The 21,304-nt window shown below is 37.6% G+C and overlaps 1 protein-coding gene across 2 annotated transcripts in view; it reads left to right on the top strand.

Annotated features, from left to right (window-relative positions):
• Positions 1–21,304, top strand: part of RAD51B (RAD51 paralog B) — a 379,361-nt gene that overhangs the window by 67,751 nt on the left and 290,306 nt on the right. The gene's annotated exons all lie outside the window — the stretch shown is intronic.

The following is a 21,304-nucleotide window of genomic DNA, read 5'->3' as shown; positions in this document are numbered from 1 at the left end:
GTTAGTGTTAAAATACTGTTTGGATGCTTCTTGGTAAAGATCAAGATTTTTTTCCTGTGGCGGTTTTGCAGGAAAACAAATTTATTCAGAACTCTGACTATTAATGAAATAATCAAATATGGCATAATATTTATTCATGTCCTGAAGGTGCTAATTTAGTTTTCCAAGTTAAAGTAGGAAAGAGAACTGAAGTGTGTTACATATTGCTCTAGGTTGGTTCATCTGTTGAGAGGACTGATTTTTAAAGAAAGTAACAGTTCATACGCAATGAAATCTGTCTGTTCCTGCTAAATATTTTAGCATCTCCTGAGCCCAGCCTTTAGCTATATATGGTTCTTGCTGAGGCAGATTTCTACTATATACAGGCCATGAGGGTGCAGGGAACATTTACTATTAATATCTTCCAGAGAAATGAAAATTGCAATAATGCTATTTCACTCTCAGGTAGTGCCCTGCATCTAAAGATTTGAAAGGACTTTAATACCATTTAATTAAGCTTTTAAATATCCCTCAGTTGCAGATTGATTATATTCTTTGTTTAAAGATGGAAGAAATATAACGAAGTCCAGTACAAAACATTGCCAAAGAAGCCTTTAATAAGAACCAGGAATAAAACCCCAGGAATCTTGTAATCCCAGTTCTATTCCAGGCTTAGATCCAGCAAATACTTCTGCAGGTGTTTTTTAAACAGACAATCAGTGCAGAAAGTAAGAGGGGGACTATTGAATCTGCATCACTTAAGTAAATGTAGGTATGTGCTTCTGATACTTGGAGGTTGCAATGAGCTAGGGACAGAAGCTGAATCTTATGGTATGACTGGTCTGAAAGAGAAGGTAGCTGATGGAATAGGGTGTGGGCATACTGAGTAGGGCCCCATAGGTGCACTAAATGTTTCAACATCACTTATAACATGTGTCCCTGTGACCCTTTTGTACAGTAAATTCCATGTAGGTTCCCACATTTTATTTTGGCTATGTTTGGCTATATTTCTGCAACGTGTCCTGAGAAATTCAGGGAATAAAGTACTGTCTCCCTAATAGCTGTGTTTGAAAGAAATGCTCTTTGTTCATCACTGATGAAAAATACAACAGAGAGTTACCCTGTAATGGGCAGGTATGCATTTGTTAAACAAACCCAAGCTAAACAAAATCAGAAAAAGGAACAACAATGAGGACAGTTACTTGTTTTGCTAAACTTTGAGGCCAAGCTGACTTTATTAAACTCTAATAGAGCCAAAAATTTGAAGAGCAGCAACATTGCCCCCACCTTGGGGGTAAACATGGACTTGGTAGGAAAACATGGATATAGCTGAAATGAGGGAATAAGAGATTGCAGAGTCAAGCAGGGGAGAAAAAGAAATTGTATTATCTACTGTATCCCACCCCCCAAAAAAGTCCTTATTTCCTTTTCCTTCTCTGTGGTAACATGATGGGAAACAAGCAGCAGAAGTGTGGACAAGAACAGAGAAGAAAGGTACAAAGATGGTTAGATGGTTTGACTATGTCTGTAGTCGTTTGTGCAATCAATTCAGTCACAGTTCCCCTGCCTCACCCTTCTCACTTGCTGATGGAGCCAAATTTCTCTACTACTTTGAGAGCTGGGTTTGCAGCAGCACCTCCCTGATTCTATGGGAGATCATGTTCCAGGAAGCTGGTACAGCAGATCTGTTTACCAGCAGCAACTGGGGCCAGAGAAAATTGAAGCAAGGTGTTTTTTTTCTTTTGTCTGAGTGATTGAATGAAGTGCTGAGATGGGATCTCATCCAGAGGAAATCTTAAACCATACGATTTTGTCTTGGTCAAGCTGTATTAAAAGTTGCTCTGTTTTCTTACTTAAAATGGTGTCTTTTGTGTTATTTTAAATGATCTGTGTGTTTGAAAATAATTTGAATTTTAAAAAAGAAGTCATGGCTAGTAGACTGACTGCACTTAGTTTTGTATTGAAAATTCTTTCCTCCAGGGGTATTTAAGATGGTAAAATGTGTCAAAGACTGAAACCATTAGGCTAACGTGTGCCAGTATGTATGCACAAGGTGGGGTGGTTTGTGACACAGAAAGCTTACAGTCTAAATGAATATTGAAATGTAGATTACATTTGAAATCCCAGTTCATACAGAAAAGAAAAAATACTTGGTTAAAACCAGTCAGGATTGAAGTGTAGAAAACCTTAATGTATGGGTGTATGTTTCAGGACATGTGCTCTAAACTTTCATTTCTTTAACAGAAAATTCATGTGCTGAATGGATTACTCCTTAGCTGTTTCCTGCATTATTTCTTACATTTGTTGCAGAGATGTCCTGTACCAGCTGTTGTAGAGACTAGACACTAGACATGATTGGAAAGAGTAGCTCTCTCCTCTGTTTGTGGTCTATAAGAATCCTTCCTCTGAGCTGACTTGTGACTTAGAGCATGGGAAGTGTAACCACTGTAGCACTTCAGGCTACATACTCTGCCTCCATTTTACTTCACTCATCTTACCCAGTGCCGCCCCCCCAAAGTCAAGCTTTGTGTCTTTTCTGAGGGTCTTATAAATTTTTCACAAAATACTCAAAGTGAGTATAAGGCTTCTATTTGAAGTAGTAAGACAATTACTAAAGCTTTCTGCTATATTTTAGTCAAGATTAGATTTAATTTCCTAGGCCTTTATTTTTTTTTTTTCCAAGGCAAGCTTAAAGCAGTGCTGGAAACACTTACACTGTGCTAGATATGGGACACAATTTGAAAATAAATCTCTTTATTTTCCATTTGAGTGAAAATCCAACTGGGAAAAGTTTTGCTGCGTGTTGAGTGATTGCAAAAGGGCCTTTAGCATATTACCCTTATCTCTAGATGTTTCACATACCACTTCATTAACATTGCATCCCAGTGAGTTTTCTATTTATGACTTCCAGAGCTGGAATTTCTAGGGATGAGGCAGCAGCTATCAAAATTACAATTAGATCTAATTGTTGTGAAATAAGTGTTTTATTGGCACAGACGATGAGTTGAGAAATCCACATTAACTTTTATCTGTGCATTTCAAATCACTTTCCAGATGAGGTAATTAGGCTGTGTAGATAATTACATGTAACTTATAAATAAGTAATGGGAATTGAGTTGCCTGATATCACATGACAAATCAAAAGTTGCCTAAAATGAGACCTGGGAGACATGTCTCCAAATTTCCTGCCATTAGCATGCAGTCAGTCTGAAGTTGCATCTAAGCAAGATGTATTTGCACAAGACTAGGAAAAGTGGAAGGCTTGAATTTTCAGCTCTCTGCTGCAGCTTACGCTTCACTGTGCAGTACTTCACAGGGGCTCAGAAGAAGAGCAGAGCTCCTTCTTTGCTCAGTGAAGTAATGGTTATTAAAGAAAGGCAGGCTCTGGCAAAAGCTTGGGGAATGGAATGCCAGTGTGTTCCTGTAACAAGGTGAAAGCTTTGACTTTGTTAAACTGCATCTTGCTTTGGGAACAGTCTCTAGGTTAAGTAAACATTCCCCTAACACAAAGGATTGTTTTATTTGAGGTACTGCCTGTGCTTGAATGCAATGTTTGTTTGGAATTTTTTTGGTTAGTTTTTGCTAGGTTTTTGTGTTGTGGGTGTATTTTTTGTTTGTTTGTGGTTTATTTGTTTTTTTGTTGTTGTGTGTGTTATGGTGTTTGGGTTGATATTTGTTTGACTTTGGTTTTGTCTATTTATTTCTCTTCAGGAAAGACTGGAGTGGTATTTTGTCAGTAGATTCTCCCCGTTTAGTTGCTCTGAATGTCCTTGTAAGAACTCCAGTCTAAACTATTTTGCTTAGAGTACTGATAATATCAGTAACCTTCTGTTGATGCTGTCTCTAAGTGAAGAATGACATACCCCTTTGGGTCTGTCTGTGAGCTAAGGAGGGCTCAAGTACTTCATGTGTAATGAATCAGGGTGCCTGCAGCTCTTGCCTCGGAGATTCCAGTGTGAAAAGTCTGTACAAAACTCATTGGTGTGCTAGAGTATGTAGTGATTCTTAAAAACAGTAGATGTTACTGTGAGTACAAAATTAATATTTTCATGTCACAGGGTGTCACAAAAAATATTAAGATGGCATTTTTCACATAACAAACCCATGAGCTTTATAATGTTGTTTTGAGAGAATTGTACATATGAGTTCTCACTGTGAATTAACAGCACAATTTTTTGTATATTTTTTCCTTTCCCTGAAATGAAGTAATAGCATGAGAAACTTTCAAATCATACTGCAACATTGATTTATAATTTTTAATTAATAGGAATTATGAGTTTTGCATACATAAGCATAAATGTTACTTGGCAAGAATTACATCTTACCATGTTGTTCTTAAAGTCCAAGTAGAAATGGAAATCAATTTCTCATGGGAAAAGTGATGTTGATGAAAATATGCAGCAAATCAGGGTATTAATTAGTGTATTGTTAACCAAACTGAGTGCCAAGGCAACATAAACCATGACAAACAATGATAAATTAGTTTATCCTGAAGACAAATTCATTATAATTTAGTTACAGACACTGTAAAAAAAATGGCACTCTAATAGCTACAGATTACCAGGCAGCTCTGCCTTCTGTGCGTTCCCCACGTGGAGACACTGATTCTACGCTTCTGTGACTTACATAGAGAAGATTATAATAGAAGTTATATTACACAGAAGTGATTGTTGAATTCACGTTTTATAGTGAGACCAGATTGTATTGCCTTTTCCATAAAATGATACCATGTTCTGAAACCACTTCAGAAGTACCTTCACTGGTGCTACTTGCAGAAAAAAAGTATGTGTGTGTGGCATTCTTCTTACATTGACAGGGCCAATACAGTTGCAAGAATCTCTTGCTGGGTTCTGTATAGGACAGAATACTCTTAAATAACAAAATATATTAAGAATTTAACTCATTATGAAAGTTACATTCTCTTCTCTAATGTTCATAAGAAATTAAGGATTAGATCTGAAGAGACAGTCAAACCGAATTATCATTATGCTGCTGCTGCGAGTAGTCCTGCTTCTTTTTCCTCCCTTGCTTGTTCTCATGTTCATTGAATCCCTTGGGAAGTTGATTGAGGCTACTAACCTGCAGAAGGCTCCTTCTGGATAGATGAACTTTCTGCTAGTGAATTAGTAAGTATCAGAGCTAGTCCAAGGAAAGCATCAGGAATGTGTGACTGAAACAGGGAATCCTACAAGGAGGAGGAAGTACAGAACCTGTTTTGGGCAGCAGTTGATCTGTTACATCAGCTCAGCTGATTTCCTCTTCTTGCACCTTAGCATCTGACTGCTTTAAATTGGTCTAGTTTTCAAAATGCCAGTCTGTATAATAATTATTATATGCAGAGAGATGGGGCTACCTGAGAGAAGTAATCACTAGAAACCAGTTCATACCAGCAATGAATTACTCTGTCAGCTGGGAATAATAGACTTTCTGCTGATACGGTTAATGACTTTGATTTTTTTATAAGAAGTCATGTTGGTAAATAGGAGAAACCTATTATTTTCAAAGTTTTTATTTCTCATTTGCTAGTATTCTGCCATTCTTTGAAATTAATTCAGTTGTTTCAGTCTGCAGTACAGCAGATCTCACGTTGCAGCACAAGCCCTTGCAGAGTCATTCATGCTGCCGTCCTTTCTGGAGAGGGATCACCAAAAGTTCTGCTACATGTGCTGTAACTCTATCAAAGCAACATCTGTCTCTTTAGACGGTCCAGAATTCTTTAATGATCTACAGACACAGACTTTCTATGCTTTCAGAATCAATGCATATACTTAGAATCATTAAAAATATGCATATTTCCCTTTTAAGATTGCAAAAATAGCCTTATTGACTATCCCAAGCCAGGATTTTAACACATTCCTCTGCATTTCTAGTTTGCGTGCCATAACTGCATTATACTGGATCGTAACCTTGCTTACTTTGACCCTGTCTTTTCATTACCACATTACTGTTTTTCTTGCATGTCAAAGTATAGAGGACTTTTGTACTTCAGTGATGTGCTTGTCAGTAAGCATTTACACAAATGAGAAGCCTGATAAATGATCTTTTGGGGTGAGATTTAAGTGAGTATAAGCCTAATACAGTAACCTTTTTCTGTGACTTCAGTCAAAAGCTTCCTTTAAAAAGCTCAGCATGTCACTGGTTTGAAATACCACAAGGACAGGATCAAGAATGAGCAATGTGTAGTGTAAAGTGTGCATGCAAGTAGTGCAGGTTTATGTTTTCCTGCAGTGGCTATCGTGTTGATACTGAGGGATGATTCGTCATTGTTTTTGGTGGTGTTTTTTGTTTGGTTTGGTTTTATGGGGTTTTTTTTGGAAACTATGGATTGTGGTTTGCTAAAGCTTTTCTGTAAGGCTATTATGTTTCCTGTCTATTCATGTCCTACAAACAAATGCTCTGTGAAGCCTTTCTCGGTTCCTTGACTCTTTGATTAGAAGTAAATTCAGGTATCAGAGCAACAATGTGAGGGGATTCCACAAGTAATAGATGTATTTCTAGTAAAAGGCAGCTTAGTGATGACAGTCTAAGTAGAAACTATGAGGTCTGAAATCTGTTCCTGCTTTTGTCTTAGACTTATTCTCAATATAGACAAGTTACAGCATGTCTCTGCTGTGAAATAGGGATTATACCTGCCTACTTAACCACAGTGAGTTTGCTACCCTCTGTAAAGAGAGAGGGTTGTAAAACCTCTGCTAGTATTTCATTTGAACTCTGTATTTCCAGGCCGAAGGAAAATGAGTATTTGTTTTATTGTCTCAGGCTTCTTTGAATCCACAGTACTACAGCTAGAAAAAGACTTTTCTTACCCAAGGCTTCCAGTATTTTTCTTTCTCATCATGTTTTGAAAGTGTCTCATATTGCTGCATCTGTCTCTGTCAGTTATGCCAATAGAGTGTGTGCTGGCACTTTTGAATTTTTGTCTAGTATAAAATTATTTTGGTTTTTGCTTTAATTTCTTCAGAGCTGGTCCTTGGCTACTCTGCATGTGCAGCCATAGAAGCTGTGTGGGAAACTAAAATCATGAACCATTTGGCTAACAGCAACTGGCTTTCTGTTGTTCCTAATTAAAATGTGAAAATGGGAGAGATACCTGTGTTAGTGTCACTTTCCTCTTTCTGCTCAGTGGTGTCCTTTGGCCCTACAAATTGAAACGTTTTTGTTGTTTCATTTTTTATATTGGTATAGAGATTTTAAGCCAGGGAGGGTTGTGGTTTTGGTTTTTTGGGGCTTTTTTTGGTCAAAATTTTCCTAGGCTTGGCTTTTACAGGCTTCCCTACACAAGCTCAGGTTTGTTATTCAATACTGCTTGACTTTGTTCTTTACACTGTTTGGGAAGTGAAGACCAAAGTAAAATAGTGTTCAAAACATGGAAGTGTTAGTTTTAAGTTTGATGCCTACTAGAATGTATAAACACCATGCTGTTCCTAGTTTATCTCTTATGACCCATGAACACCTCCTTGGAAAAGGTTGCTTCAGCTAGGCTAAGGGGAGGGAGGAGGGGGATTTCTCTTCAACCTTTTCACTTGTTCTGTTTTAGTCCTCTGTATTTAGAATGGCCTGGCTTGAAGGCTAGCACCTTCCAGTGAGTGCCACTGTCTATTTTTAGCAGGCAGCATTCCTCGCATTGAAGACTTAAAGCTTCATACTATAAGATTAACAGATAAAGCAATTAGCAAGGCTTCAAACAGCCTTTTGACAGAACAAATCTATTCCAGCACTTTTACATGGTGTTAGTAAATTGCTGGAAGTTTGCTTCTTATGCTTCATTTTTTTTCTACTTTCTTTTGAATATCTTGGTAAGTTACCTGTGTCTGGAGTAACAGACAGATTAACAAATCAGATAAATATGAAAAAGACCACATTGCTCCTTTTTTGTAGCTTGGAGTGCCTGGTAGGAGTTTGAAATAACAAACATCCATCAATGTTGTTTTCCTGGTTCAAATGGCAACTGTTTGAAACATCTGCTGTCTAGCAGTGCATGGATAACATACTTTATTAGAAGTCACATGTCTGGAGAGTTGTATCTGAGCCAATGTGGTTTAATTTATTTTTTTTTTTTCTTTACAACAAGATACTCTGCTAATCTTTTCTCAAAGACTAGGCTTTTGACTGGCGTTCCTCAACCTCAAAAAATGTAATTGGGCTAAAGGAGGTCTTTTATTTTTCAGCATTTGGGAAGCATGTAGGTATGTGAACAGCAACAAACTGACATAAGCAGCCTGTCATATTGTTCAGTCATTTTCATTTTTGAGCTATGCTAATTGCTATTGATCTTGTGAAGGACTTCTAGATGTTGGTTAAGACTGCCTTTAGAAATGGAGATCAGCTCAAGTTAAATACAAATTTTGATCTGGTTTCTGACAGCTTTGTTTGTGCCTTTTTTTTTCTACGTCCTCTGTTAGTATATTAGTCTAAATCACTATAACTTGCTTGAAGGAAATGGAGCGATGCTGAGTAATAAGTGCTATGGTTTTGGACCTTATGTTATTTTTCTTTGGTTTAGATGGTGAAAGATCTCACTGTGAAAGCAGGAGTTAATATTTAAGCATCTAGTTTAGCATTTAAAAGGAAAAGAATAACAACATGCAGAAACAGACTTTTTTTCTTACTGTGACAGCCAACCTCCACAGTAGGTCCAGTGTTTAAGTTTGATGTAGCAAATGTTGTGCTGTACTCTGCTGCAATTCCAGTTGATGTAGTTGCACTAATTGAACTGTTAAGGAGTGAAAAGTCTGTCTAATGAATTTTTACAAAGCTTTTACTTATGTGGAGACAAATAGAAATATTTGTGGTTGTGAGGATCTTTGTGTGCATCAGTGGGGTAAAATGGAATAATACAGTCTCTTGTTTGCCTCTTTCAGTGGTTTTGAAGAACCACAGAAATACAAGTATCCATCATAATTGAACAAAATATCTCAGTTTTCCACTTAAGTCCAGATCCTAGTCAGAATGAGTTGAATTCAGAGAAGGTTTCACAGGGACTTTAGCTGCCTTTTTATTGCTTAGGGCTGGGGTTTTTTTGGATTTTGTTTTTCTCAGTGTGTGATATTGCAGCAATCTGTGGACTGTACCCAAAAAGTGATTGTGGTGCTCAGAAATCATTCCACTTCACTGATGATACACTTAATCTCCCTTCAGTTTCCCCTTGAGCATCAGGAGGCAATGAAACCCTGATGTTGAAGTGTTACTGACCACAAGGCTGCTTTATTTCAGAGTTTCCCCGGTAGCAGCAGGTGCATGAGTACATAGTGCTCGTCAATAAAGGCTCAAGTATTGCTCAGATGTTGTAGTGTGTGAATTGGACCAAATTCTTGGATTGAGCTGGGATTAGTGTCTAAATAGTCTGTGCAGTAGAAAGGCTCTGAAAGCTAAGAGTCTCAAGTTCAGTGTTTATTCAAAACTTGTTCAAACCTGACCAAAATACGTATCCTTTTATTTTCAGTATCCACAACTATGAAATGATAATGTTGATAACACTGACTGAATCCTTAACTGTGGGGTTGTACAAAGGTAGTAATGCTAAAGGCAGGAGCATTTGTAAGGATCCTTTTTCTGAAGAATATTGATAATTAAAAACAACAACCACCAACCAGCTGCTATTGTTTGATTATTTTTTTTTTCTGAATAGGAAAACATTCTTGGGAAATTTCCGTGAATTTTCAAATTTGTCTTCATCTCGAGATGTTTGACAGGAACGCCAAATAACACTGGAGCTATTGTTAGAGGAGAACCTGATATTGTTATTGTTCCACTTAAATGGAGCTGTGCAAGGAAATGCCAGCTCTCTATTGAGGGAACTCAATCAACTGGAAGAGGTTTTGGTTTCTTGCATTACTAGCTGCCAAATGAATGTGAAGAACTGATTTAATCCAAGTATGACATCTTAACAAACATCTGAAGGAGTGAAATGTAAATGAATTGCTCTTTGCAGGGGAGATTTCTGGAATGTAAATCACAAGCAGGAAGCATAAGTTTTGAGCTGGTAGATTTTATATACATAGACAAATGCCTGTATCTTTTAAAAGATGATAAAATTAATGTTGAGTGGGCCAATGCAACATTTCACTTACAGTATTAAAAGGGAGGAAGACCACTTAGTTTGGGTCAACTACATTTCATGGAATTCAAAAGAAATCTTTTCTATTCGAGAAACTTCTCATTGTTCCAGTTCTGTTCCGTTACCAAATCTTCTACTTGCACATATGCTGAGTAGATAGTATGTGGCTTAATTCACTCACAAAATCAAAGGAATTAGTGACCACTAATCCTTTAGCAAGGATTTAGCAGCTTTGATTGACTTGAGTGACAAAATATGTTGACATTGAACTGCTTTTTAAAATCTGGGTTTTAGAACTGTTAGCTTGACCTGTGTCATTCAGTTATTTTAATTGAATTTAATTTGTGGGCTGGGACTTAAAGGAATAATAATGGGGGTGGGGCATTAATCACTACTTTAAATTTAGATGATAAAAATTCTTATAGACAAACCTGTCTGTAAGTTGCAGTTGGTAGCATTACCTTTTGTTTAAGTCATGCAAGCACAATTTTTAGATAGATTTCTGTTTACTTCTGTGGTAGGTTTCAGACATATACCATTTAAAAGTAAATAAAGAATCCCAAAATATTTATGTAAAATCAGCAGCATTTAAAATCTTGTGACTTCGTACATGTTTTAGCTCCTTAAAATCCCTCTTCAACTTAATTAGGTGTAATATGAAACTATATCCTAAAGTATAGGGTAGAGTTTCTTGTAAACAAAATGCTTTGGGATGCATTGGCATAAAATAAATAGGAAATTAAAGGTACAATTGTTTGGCTTAGACTGTTAAGAACCAGCCATCATTGGCTGATGCTGAACACAGCTAAAAGTACGTTTCACTACTTTTTATGTACACTAACTAGACATAGGATAGGAACTGCAACAAAACAAATATAAATTTTATAATCTAACTTGGTTGATTTTTTTTTTTTTGTAACAGTATTCTCTTTAACCATAGCAAATTTCCTGAGGATTAAGGACCAGATGGAGTTAATTGGCTCCTCTCAGTCAGTCAGTAATCTTCAGGGAGTTGGTTTCAGTGCTTATGCTTAAGTTCATAGGATTCAGTGAATTTGTATTTTCTGTAGAGGGAGGAATGATGAACTCAGTCTTGGCAAAGTTTCAGAAACATCAATAGTTATCTCTAAGTATCTGTGCTCCAGTATCAGCAACTGATCAAACAAACTCTGCTGTGTACCTTTCTCCCATAGCAGCCATGAGCTGTGGTATGGCAGTATTTCTCTGCAGATTTGATGTCTCCCACATAGCGAAAGTGTTTCCTGCTTTTAGTGCTCTATCACCTGTTCATTGGGTAACCAGTTCATTAAAACTGGGGCAAGTGTTCCATTAAAAATGAGACAAGTCCCAGAAACACAAGCCAGTGATGTCAGCTGAATGAGTCCATGCAGGTTTCAGTTGGTGTTTTTAAGGTCAAAAAGTGCGGAAGTTCCAGTATGTCTTGCCAGGTTCCCTTTAAAGGGCAGCTTCTATTTCTGAATGAATGGAAGTTCTGGTACACCAGCAGACTTTAGTAGTAGGCAGTGTGGGAGATTTGGGCCAGCCATGTTCCTTTGGTAAACAGTTGAAAAGGAGGGAATTTCACCCAAGAAAAACTTGGTTTTATGGATTCTTCATAATCCTAATTATGGTAATCTTTAAAACAGATAATTACATAGTTGTGGTACTCAAAATGTGCTAAGTGTTTTGAAGTCCTCTCTAGGAAAAATAGCTTTTTTAAAAACAACAACCAAAAAGTGAAGCAGGTTTTATGGTTTTCTTGGGTGTGGATTTTTGTTTTGTGTTGTTTTTGTTTTAAATGTGAGAATGGCCAGACTGGGGAGAGACTTCAGGCATAGCAACATAAGAAAAAAGAATTTTTTACTGAGACCAGGAGCTATAGAGATGAAGAAGGAAGTTGGAGGGAAGAGAACTGCATGAATGGCTGGTTCTGTGAAGAGGACTGGCAGAGGAAATATGCCTGGCTGGTTTGTCGTCATTTTCCCTCCCTCTTCCTTTTCTAGACAGCAGTGATTTTCCTTCATTCTTGTTGCTCACCCACAGCTCCTGGAAAGATGCCGATAAATAGGTTGGCAGTTTTCAGCACTGAGCTTCTCTGAGCTCCCAATAAGGATGCTGTTGTTGTATAAGCAAGAAACAGGGCTTGGCAGGTTCCAGAGCTGTTATGGAAGATTCCTAGCAGGAGGGGATTGCAGGGAGCATGCAAATTTCTGCAGGATTTATGGCCCCAGAAGCTACTTGTTTCATGGAAGTAATTCTGAAGCTTTTCCTCTCTCCATTATGGGCAGAATTTGCAAGTGAGTTGACATATTTTGAAGTGTTTGATTTTTCAGACAAAACAGGAACTGTTCTCTCTCTCGATATCACTGTTGGCATCAGAGACAATCTTCATTGCTGGTATAAGCAGGTGCAACTGTATTGACTTGAGAGACATTGCACACATTTCCTGGAGGTGAACATCTCCTGTTTCCACCCACATAACAGTTGGGTAAATGATGATGAACACAGTTCTCATAAGAGGATTATAGCAAAGCCACAGTGGAGTTTGTTCAGATTTGATAGAATCAAGTGACTTCGTTTTATAGACTGATAATGTGATTTACTGCCATACCAAGGTTTCAGGTCTGAACCAGATACAACTTGTTTCACTTACACATACAAAGCATTTAACTGAGTTTGAGATACACGTTTTCTGTCAGCTCATTTATGAATTATTTAATGCAGACGTGTTTGGGATCAGCCATCCGCTGTCCTCTTGTGTCTAAAAGGGACTAAATTAAGAGCTTGTGATGCAGCAGTTTTTACTGGCATGGAATATATACAGAGGTGAAAATAAAATAATAAACTTTTCTGCAAGCATGTCTTAAGTCATATTGGTGTGTTTATTTGGGACTCAGTAAGAGGGGATAGGCAGGGGGGCTTGCCTTTCCCAGGCTCGATACACATTTCATTAGGGTTACTTTATTTATATTACGAGGTCAAATGTGATCTTGGTGCACAGACCTCTGACTTAAATAGAAATTCCCTTGATTGTTAGTGGGAATTTTTTTTCCTCCTCCCAAGTCACTTTCTGACGTCTGGCCTGATTGAAAACAGGCAGAAACTGGCACAGAACAGTATTATGTCATCCTTTGCTTATATTTCCTACCCACTCATTCTTTATTTTAATGTTATATGAGGTCTTCAGCTGAGTGTGACATATTGTTATAATTACATCATTTGGAAACGTGTTTATCCCCAAGAGTCGTAATTTGATTTAGGAACTGTTTTCTCTACTTTCAGTCTGTTATTCATAGCATGGCATGACCATCAGGTTCCTGCAGCAGGACTTGACACACCACTTTAAATATTTGCAAACCAAAACACAAGAGTCCATTGATGCATGTGGGGAGGAAAGAAGGAAGGGGACATGATTTAAGATTCGATAAAACTCTTGCAGGTTGAATAAACTCTAATAATATTTTGGTAGTTTCTGTGTAGAGTATGAATTCATTCATATCTCTTTGCCATATAAACACATGTATTTTTATGAGGTTTTTTTATATGTTTCTGTAGGGGGCTTGTAATGGAACTGCATGTCTGGCCCTTGGCCTTGTGCAGTGGGAAGCAATAGCTCTTCAGCATGTTTGTTAAGAAAATTGCTATGACTTCTAGCTGTGGTTTTTGATGCCTGCAGAAAAACATGTTTAATTATGAGCACAGAAGTTAAGGAAACTTTAGAGTAGTGTTCAGAAACATTTCAAAATCTGCCCTATGAATTGAACAGCTGTGTAAATGTGGGAAGCGGCAATATTTATGATAAAAAGCAGAGTCCCTTGATGTTCATCAAGTGTGGAAGAGCTGCTAACAGAGGCATTGACACCCACCAGAGATGTGAAATTCAGACTCAGTCCTCATTTTTGAGACTTATTGTTACATAAAGCTTTTATATATCATGATAATATATCCAAAGGCCCAGTAAAAAAAAAAAAAAAGTATGAGGTGTGGCTTTAGAGTAAACTAGACCTATTCCTGCAGCATTATTTTGATGTCTCTAGTGATCGTTAAGGATCATTGAACTGTTTGCTTTTAAACTTCCTGGTTAATGAATAGTTGGGTGTTTTTTTATATTTATAAATACAAAATGATAGAACATCAAAACAAATTAATTCATTAAGGCCCACTCTAATCTTATCTTTTGTAACTAGTTTGAGATTACTCATGTGAAAGGAACTTTGTAGAGCCATACTGAAGACAGTGTTTTGTTATGTGCTGGATTATTATAGCATTTTATATACTTACATTCTCCTACGAGGGAGATGCATTTTGATCAAAACCTAGAGTACATACATGGAAGAAAGGAGTATAGCTTAACTTTCACTGCACTTGATTCTTAACTGTACCTGAATATATCTGTCTCTGTACCAATCCTGGGTAGATGGCAGGTGGTGACTCTTGACTTCCTGCTTTTCACCCAGCCTGATCATGGGGAGTTGTGGCTGCTGTACTGATCTGACTGCTCTCAGCCTGCAGTGAGAGACCACCTCTGTTCACAAAAATTTATTCCTTAATTCTAAGAGTGAGACTTGTTGCTCTACACAAAAACCATTATGACTGTTCGCTACCTTTGTCCCATTGCACTCAGGGAACAATAGTGTTTACTGACATCTAAAGAGTGCACACCTTGAAGAGAAGGTTACATTTGTGCTGGAGTGGGTCCAGAGGAGAGCCACAAAGATGATCAGAGGGCTGGAGAACCTCCCCTATGGGGACAGGCTGTGAGAGTTGGGGCTATTCATCCTGGAGACAAGAAGGCTCTGGGGAAACTTTATAGCGTCCTGGTACCTGAAAGGGGCCTACAAGAGAGCCAGGAAGGGAGTTTTAACACAAGCTTGTAGTGATAGGATGAGAAGAAATGGCTTTAAATTTGAGGAGAGTAGATTTAGAATGGCTATTAGGAAGAAATTCTGTACAGTAAAGGTGGTGAGATACTGGAACGGGTTGCACCGGCAGGTTATGGATGCCCCCTCCCTGGAGGTATTCAACGCCAGGCTGGATGAAGCCTTGAGCAACCTGGTCAAGTGGAAAGGTGTCCCTGTTTGTGGCAGGGTGGTTGGAGCTAGATGATCTTTAAGCTCCCTTCCAACACAAACCATTCTATGAATCTATTCTATGAATCTGCATTTCCTCTTCTGAGAGTGAATTTTAGTCAGGGACTCGGGATGTTGAAGGGAATGTGTCCGGTTTGGTGTACTTGCACCATGCTGTCCAGCTCCTCTCTTGTTCCATGATCAGAACTAGGGAGTGAGAGAGAATCTCTTTGTCAGACCTTGCTATGCAGTCTAAACTGCTGAATCCCATGGGCATGAAAGGTCAATAATCTTAGTTTCTGACATTTTTTGAGTCAGATATTAACAAACTATATAAACATGTTTTTTAATATTCTGTTTAGCACTTCAAATTTGATAATCTGGATTGCTGGGTTCTTCATCAATTTAGGCACACGTTAAACTTCCTCTTGTACTATGTAAAGCTTCTTTTAATTAGGGTATGGTTTTGCAGTTTGAATTTGTGTACGAAAGGGAAATACATTCAGGGACTTTTATTGATCTCATTTGTTTTTCAGTGCACTTTTGCAGTGGATTTCAGAGTTTTGCTGGAGATACTTGTTCATGAGATTTCCAAGTCATAAAATGATTCAATGAAAAACTTCATCTTATACTTGCATGGTGAAACCTCACACAAAATCCTGTTTTTCTTCTGTCAGAGCCTTGCAGTCCAGGTTCATGTGTATGAATGGGATTTGCTTTTGTATTTCTTGGAAAGTGTATAGAAGATGTTAGGATAATAATTTTGGGTTTATTGTACTGATCGCTTCTAGACCTATTCTTGATTCTGGGACAACTTCCCCTTGCCCTGTATTCTCAGACTTCTGGCCGTTGTCTGTTCTTCACTCGCAGATCAAACGAGCACTGTAAATTACCTCTCTCAAACTAGCATTTTGCTTTTTTCACTTTTTCATTTGGGAGACTGTTGTGAAAAAAAATACCAGTTTCAGACTAAAGCTTGATGTGTTTATGTTAAATCTTGATTATATTACTAAAGCCAGAGAAAATTAGTTTTTCACTTCCATTCTTGCAGGGAGAACTTGAAATTACTTTGATAGTTACATAACAATCAAGTGCAGCACAGCTGCTGGAAAAGAGCTGGCTGGAGGCTGGCATTCATAGGTCAGATGTTATGCTGGGTGGGAAGAAGTGAGATGCTTAATCAAGAAGTCTTGTTTGACCCTGTGACGTTACGTAGGCAGATATGAGTGTTAAAGAGAAGCTGTTGAGATTAAGTGTAAGTATCTTGAAATAAATTGGGTGTTTGCTTTTTTCAGTGGCAAATAAATTGAAAATTTGTAGTGGTGCCATTGACACTAACAGAAGCCTAATCTATTTGACTTTCTTATGTGAAAATGAAACCTTTCAGGAAACAACCTCCTGCTTTCACCAAGCTCTTAAGTAGGTTTTTTCCCTTCTGACTTTGCGGCTCCACCTGTTTTAAAGGGATGAATATTGAATATTAATGCAGTGATCTTTTAAGAATCATGGTGTTTATAACAGATATCTTAGCATATTGGTGGTTTGATTGACTGACTGCCACACGAAAAGCATAGTAGCTCAAATCCTTGAGCTTAGTCTCCCTCAAAAGTTTTGTTTACAGCCTAAGGCACCATGAAAAAAAGTTTCTTTGAAGCCTGTTTTTGTCTGGAGTAAGATGGGACACTGGTGTCCTCTTAAAAAAAATTACAATATTGAATAGCTATTATCTAAATGTTCTCTGTAATGTGATAATACATTCTGCTATGAGATCATCAAACTTTTCTTTCTCCTTGGCATATCAGTGTGAAGTTCATTCTACTCAGATCTTAAATCTGCCAAAAGTAGGTTTCATCTCAAAATATTTTTTTTCTGAATTATTTTCTTCTGTGAAGTGTAGGAGTTTATATTAACATATGTAGATCTGTCATTGTCACCTCATTTCTGCTGATGGCTAATAAAGTATTTAAAAATTACTTGCCAGGGATGTTTAATAGATTTCATGGTCAGAGTGGTTAAACAGAGTGGGAGTTTTTGGTTTGGGTTTGTTTTTTTGTTGTTGTTTTTCCCCTTGCCTCTGATTTCTGGTGTTAGATTCATGTTTTTAAATTGTTAAGTTGCAACAAGTAATGCTAGATGATAAGCACAGATGCTATGGTTATGGGAAATGATCACGAAGAATAATGAGAAATGGTCAGGTCACAGAATGAGTTACAGATCTCACTTCTTCCTTCTGAGATTTGTGCAGGTACAAGCAGGTAGTCAGCTTGAATTTATTGATCAAATTCACCTCTTGTGAAACAGTTCACTAAAATAAATTGGGATTGTATGAAAATTTCATCTCCTGAGTCTAGTGGCTAAACGCATCTCTCTGAGCAGAAAGATTGAATATAATTAATGAACGTGTTCTTTTTTTTTTTTTAAACGAAACCTTTATATTTCTCCATCTCTACATGTTTTACATGTTTTCCATTAAAGCAGTGTGTTTATTAGGTAGCAGATATTGGGATGTTGGTTGCTTTCTGCCCTCAAGTTACTTGAGAAATTTGTAGTTTCTAAAGGTAAACTAACTAGCCACTAGAAAACTGAATTTCACTACCTTTCAGAATTGAGCCTAAGGCTCCTTCATTTTCCACATGCGTGTACCTGCTTCACGTTGAAGAGTCCTGGTATTTGCAATTTTTTTTTTGGTGGGCCGTATTTCAAAAGCACTGAGGAACAGCAAAGCATTAATGTTGTCCTGAGATACTTACCTCATGGAAGAATGTACTGAGCTAACAAATGTTGGAGAGGAATATGTCCAAAACCCTAAGCTTTTCAGCCTTGTGTTTATTGTCATCCTCAGGCTTTTGGCTAATTTCTAATTGTGTGTAATGTCTCAAACCCAGGGCTCTAATTCAGAGATAATTATCATATGATCAAGCTGTAGTTGTTATTTTAGTGCAGATTTGGGAAATAAAAGCTGACAGCTGTGTTCCAGCTGCATTTCAGCTGCACTCCATTAAGAAAATAGACTAGAGAAGCAGCATCAGCTTTGCAATTTTTTCCATTATTGCAGAGTTTGGTGAAGCTGCCTTATTTGGTTGCCCTGTGAAATATTTGCCATGTGTTTCTGGAGCCTAAATAAATAAAACAGGAAAAGAAGATTCAGTAAATAGATGGAAAGATCGTGGGTAGTAGATTGAACACGCAAACACATGTATGTGCATTTGGCTCTGCTGAATATATAAGAGATCAGCTATTAAGTCCTGCCAGACTTTTGTGTAGGGTGGATCAGAGGTTAGTAGAAAGGTCACTTGGTTCCTTTGAGCAAAGCAAGTTCAAGATACATTCCGTGACTTTCTTTTCATGTCTTATTAAAAGCTGTCATATATCTGATATACAGAAAACCATTTAAAAACTTTTACTAGGCTGTTACTTTGCTAAAAGGACAGTGTCGGTTAGGTCATAAATTGCTAGACCCATTCCTTAGGCATGAATGAAGTTCTTTAATGTTTGAGAAACATGGGTGCATGTTTATATACCCATAATACAGAGGAAAGATAATGTAAAAAAAATAAAAGCAAAGCTGAAAGTTGGAGAAACCTGAATTGCACTGGCAGTCCAGGCTTCCATTTTCAAATTTATTTGCCTTCCATTTAGAAGTACTTGATTGTTGTAGGAATAATATTTTTCAGAAGCTGCCAACTGATTCAGCAGCAACTACATTAAGGCCATAATGTCCTATAGGCTGTAATTATTTTGATGCAAAGTTTTCTAATGTTCTCTGGTTTGGTTTGCTGAATTTTTATTTAGGTTTCTTAAAGATCTCTCGGCATATATTTGTGTTTTAATTGGAAAACGAAAACAAACAAAAAAAACCCACAGCAAAACCAAAACAACATCAACAAAACTGCCAAACCCAATCCCTGTTGATCATGCTCACTCAAACCACCACTGAAATATACCAGATGGTTGTTTTCAGAATTATGAATTGAAGTATTTGAGAGCTGATACTACAGAACTGCAGTGTCTCACTTTTCTGAACAATCTCTCCGGTGCAAAGAATCCATTTTCTGGAGAAAATCAAGATTATAATCTTTTGGGCTGCTCCAATGTGAGAGTAATCAGTCCAGAAGAAGAAGGAGCACAGCAGCTCAGCTTTGGAAGAATGGCTGATGAATGATTTGCATCTCATTTTTCTTTTCGGTATCTTGCAATTTAGCTTCAAAACTGCAAACTATTGAAGCTTGAAACAGTGAAAGATACAATAAGTCCTCTAGTCAGCTTCTAGTGCCATGTCTAACTGGTGTGCTGCTGCATTATGTGAGCATACTGCTTTTGGATTAGGGAACAAGTGAGGCATGTTGATTGGAAGTGTATGGTTGACACTTGAGCAACTTTAAGGTTGAAGAACGATGTCTACAAGTAGTATGTACATTAGTAAAATGAATGGGGCTCTTGGCAGCAGAATGGCTGCCTCTGCGTCCTTCTTTGCTGGAGGTTGCACAATGCAGCTGCAGTGGTACTAATGGGTGAAAAAAAAGTGGTATAGTCTAAGTTATTCCTTTCATTTCCTTGTTAAGCGCTCGTAACTCATGGCTGCTAACAAAAACATGGCATCTTTGAAGCTTGCATGGTTTAGTAACAAAATAATTTATTGAACCAAAGGCAATTTTCCCAGAATTTAAACCAACTGGTTCCATAGTACACGAAGGTCTCTATTTTGACAATTGTTCCTTTTTTCAGGAAATTGTTGCATTTTTTTCATAATTTGTAGCTTTAATTGCTCCAATGAACCTTAAGGGACTCACAATTGGCATTTCTTCCACGTAAATCCTAGAGTTCTTCTGTAACTTGTTTCGTATTTAATAAGTTGTAACTATTTTTCTGGACAACTTCTCTAGTCTCAATCAAGAGAAGCATTGGGGCCATCTCCTGAATTACATTTGTGATTGACCCTTTTGTCTTTCCCATGCTCATTATTTCCTGCCTGAAAGACTAACTTCTTACAGACAACATCATGCTGAATTCTAGCTTATTTCAACAAAACCTGAGAATTAGCTTTGTGTTGACAAATATTTTACTAAGGGATTTGTTTCTTTATTTATAAACATATTTTAGTAACAGCTGTTTTACTGTGAGAGAGTAACATTGGCTTGAGTCTAGGAGTAATGCTGTGCCTGTTCTTCTTTATAAGTTGTCCTGAAGGCCACCCACAGGACAGTGATTAGAAAATTGGAGGCGATTGTGCCAATCACAGCGAGGACTTAAAGACCATACACATGGCTTTCTGTACAGAGTGTACATATATCACTATGATAAAGTTTGTGCTTCCATAAAAACATGGAAAAAAGGCTATGAGGCTTCAGTTCTACTTTTTTTCTTTCCAATCCCAGTCAGTCCAGAACTACTCCCAAAATTTTACTGCAAACTGAAATACATTTATACAGATTGTAATGGAATTCTATCTAACTTTGTAGTAATTTTGGAAAACTTTCAGCAAAAGGTGAGATTTCAGAATGAGACAAAATGGCTGTAGTTGAAAGGTTAGAGCTAGATTAGACTAGACTTGGTGCATTTGGGTGGAGGCAAAATGCATATCTGGATGAGAGACTCTCTATGTGCTGTGGAAAAAGTACCAAAGGGATAGCTGCAGATTTCCTAAGGCAATTGTCTGAGTTTTTTTGACAGCATGGCCTAGATAAAATTTTCAAAGTCGATTCAGGTCAGAAACCACAAATCTTTTAAGTCAGTGAGATGTTACGAATTAAATACCTTAGCTGTTGAGGTTGAATTCTTCAGCCATTTATGGCCTTGTGTTGCTGAGCAGAGCAGTATCTGTCTGTAACCTCAAGTCTGTACTGAAAAGCCTGGCAGTTTAGGCTAAGTCTGTCAAGAATAGAGTCCAGTCTTACAACAGTCTGTAAGTGATGAACTAATACCGGGTTCTTGTACAGCGTTTGCTCTCCAGACTGAAGTTCATAGTCGATGGATGTTATGTTTCTCTGAACCTTCGTCATTTCTGATAGTTTTTCCTTTTGAAGGCTTATGCATATTTCATAATAGGTTAGCTGAAAAGCAGGAACAGCCTGTCTGACCTGAAAGAACACATCTTGTTGTGTTGGGATTTTAATGAATATGTTGCAGAACATTCTCCAGCTATTGCGTTTGAGAGGAAATTTGTCAGGGTCTGCTAAGAAGGCAGAATTATTTTCTAAAC

The sequence above is a fragment of the Indicator indicator genome, chromosome 4, assembly GCF_027791375.1.
Source record: "Indicator indicator isolate 239-I01 chromosome 4, UM_Iind_1.1, whole genome shotgun sequence".
In the NCBI taxonomy this organism is placed as follows: Eukaryota; Metazoa; Chordata; class Aves; order Piciformes; family Indicatoridae; genus Indicator; species Indicator indicator.
Note: the sequence above shows the minus strand (reverse complement) of the source record. Positions and strands in the feature narration are given on the sequence as shown.